Source organism: Cannabis sativa, chromosome 6 (genome assembly GCF_029168945.1).
Source record: "Cannabis sativa cultivar Pink pepper isolate KNU-18-1 chromosome 6, ASM2916894v1, whole genome shotgun sequence".
NCBI lineage: Eukaryota > Viridiplantae > Streptophyta > Magnoliopsida > Rosales > Cannabaceae > Cannabis > Cannabis sativa.
Window position 1 is genome coordinate 28583557 of NC_083606.1, and position 3051 is coordinate 28586607.

The following is a 3051-nucleotide window of genomic DNA, read 5'->3' on the forward strand; positions in this document are numbered from 1 at the left end:
TATTTTCTCCCACACATTACACATAAATACCTATTTACTCTTCCCAATTTATTTCACCTAAATAAACATTCCTAATTTATTTTTACCCTATCTTTTCACTATTTTTCCATCCAAACAAATATTTATTTTTTCCAATACTCTTACACATACTCTATTTATCCATTCTCTTCCCAACACTAATTAAATTAATCATTTTATTTATTTTATTTTGATTAATTTAATTCTCTAATTTTGCCTATAAATATGGTGTTGGAAGACCGTTTCAAGACACATCTCTTCACCCTCCTAAACACCTCTTCAACCCAAAACACTTCTCCATTCCACACTCTTCATTTTTACCATTTTCTTTCTACCATTTTTACACTTTGAAGAGCATGTCAAGTATGTTTATCTTTTGTAATTTTTATCTAGTTATGAGCTTCTAATCTTTTTTTCAAGATTATTAAGATGATGATGAAGCAAAATGTAACTAGATAGTGTTTATGTTTGTATGTTGATTTCCCATTTGTGCTATAAAGTTCATGGATTTTTCTATCAAAAATATATCTTTTTCATCTTCAATATCATGTATTTTTGATTGTTAAAGCATATTTCTACTTAGTTCTTCATTATGCAAAAATATAATACTCTTTGATTAAATGTCTTTCATTAAATTGTTTACATCTAATTCTTAGAATATAAGTGTTATATTTTGCCTAAACATAGTTTCTTTGATTTTGTGTAGTTTCATTAAATTGTAACACATTTAATGCTTAGAAAGTATACATTTTATAAGTGAAGAAAAATCCTACCTTTTTGAAAATAACTTGTACTTAAATGAAAAATATATTTTGGAAAATATGGTGAGACTTATTTCAACTATATCTAAAACTTGGGAATCAATATACTTATAAATATTATTGAACTTGCATTTTGTGGATTCTAATATCTTAATAATCTTATTTTACACATCTTATTTGAAAATCATTTTCATACTCACTCATCTTTAATCTTAAGTATTTTAGTTACTTGTCTTTTATTTTATTTTGCAAAACTAAAATCCCATCAAATATTTGGAGCTAGGTTAGAATATTCTTATTTTGTTTGAAATAGTTTCTTTTGATGTTAGTCAACTCCCATGGGTTCGACCTTGCACTTACATGAACACTATATTCCGAAACGATTCGTGCACTTGCGAGTATAAATATTAAAACACTAACTTTTGAGGACAACAAGTTTTTGGCGCCGTTGCCGGGGAGTTGCAAGAAAGAAACGATCTTTCTACAAGGTAAGTAATATTCTTCTACTAGTTATTTTTTTTCTTTTCTCATTTTCATCAAAAAAAAAAGTTGAAAAAAAAATCGAAAAAAAAGAGAAAGTTATATATAATTATACATATATATATTGTTATATATTATATATTATATACTATATATATACATATTTATTGGTAGTTGATGGCATTTTGTGCCTCCTACCTATTTGTTAGTTGAGTGCATTTTTGCCTCCTAACCTTTTTTTTCTTTTAGTAGTTGAGTGCATTTTGTGCCTCCTACATACTTGATAGTTGAATGCATTTTTGCCTCCTATTATATCCCCTCTAGTGATGACATTAGTGCCTCCTAGCTTTTATTTTTGTTTATCATTTTAGTTGATGGCATCTTGTGCCTCCTAAAATCTTATTATTGCTACTAATACTACTACTACTACTACTACTACTACTATTATTATTATAGTTAGTTGATGGCATTTTGTGCCTCCTAACTTTAATATAACTATCTATCATTATTATTGTCATTTTTTTATTGTATTTATTTAGTTGTAATCTTGTTTACTTTGCTTAAAAAAAAAATATTTAAAAACAAAGCTTGTTCTTTCAACATAAGCAATTTTTGCTTAAAGGAAATTTGGCAAAGTTCCCATCCACACTTAATAATTAACCCCGGGGAGTTGTTATTAAGTCGTGAGTAAGTGGAATCAAATAGGCCTGGGAACAAGTCAAACCAAAAAAATTGAAAAATTAAAAATTTACAAAAAAAAAATCATAATCTCTTTGTGTTATAAGTATGCTCTGTGGTTGCGGTTTATAACTGATCTTCCACATCAGAAATTTGTCTTCTTGAGATTATTGTGTGTTATTTGTGTTTCTTTGTGAAATTTGTGACATTGCATGCATCATTGGCAACGTGATTCTAAAAATCGTTTGGTAAAAAGAGTAGTAACTTTAGGTGAAATTGAAAGTGTTTTTGAAAAATTAAGCATAATGGAACAAGAACCTAATATTGCGCAAGAAAAAATACTACTTGAATATTTTTCACCTATTTCATCTAATGCTCCATCATGCATTGTTTTGCCTACTACTAATGCCACTCATTTTGAACTTAAACCTTCAATCATTCAATTGTTGCCTTCTTTTTATGGTTTAGAAAGAGAAGACCCTTACATGCATGTAAAAGATTTCTTGGATATTTGCTCAACTTTTCGTTTTCAAAATTTTTCGGATGAATCGGTTAAGCTTAGGTTGTTTCCTTTTTCTTTAAAAGATAGAGCCAAAGCTTGGTTAAACTCACTTCCAACCGGAACCATAACCACTTGGGAACAACTTTTTAATAAATTTCTTGCCAAATTTTTCCCCATGTCCAAAACTGATAATTTAAGAAGAGAAATCTCCGAATTTTATCAAAAAGATAATGAAGAATTTTATGAATGTTGGGAAAGATTTAAAGATTTATTATTAAAATGTCCCCACCATGGTTTTGAAAAATGGAGACTTGTAAAATATTTTTATGATGGTTTAACCCCTTCAAACCGACAAATGATTCAATCAATGCATACCGGAAAATTTTTTAAATTACAAGGGCAAGAGGCTTTGGAAGCTCTTGAAGAATTGTCTGTTAATTCACAACAATGGAATTATTCTGAGCCTAGGTCTAGAGCAAATAATTCACCTAAAAGAGGAGGGAAATATGAAATTAAAGAAGAAACTGATTTGAGAACATCTTTTGAAAAATTAGCAAGAAAAGTAGAAGCCTTAGTCATAAGTCAAACTATGAATTCTCATGTTCAACCTAA

At 28.5% G+C, this 3051-nt stretch overlaps 1 non-coding gene across 1 annotated transcript; it reads right to left on the bottom strand.

Annotated features, from left to right (window-relative positions):
- Window positions 1-2629: 2629 nt before the first annotated feature.
- LOC115696022 (small nucleolar RNA R71) lies at window positions 2630-2736 on the bottom strand. The gene has a single exon (XR_004007623.1). It is a non-coding gene; the product is annotated as a small nucleolar RNA R71 (small nucleolar RNA).
- Window positions 2737-3051: the final 315 nt, after the last annotated feature.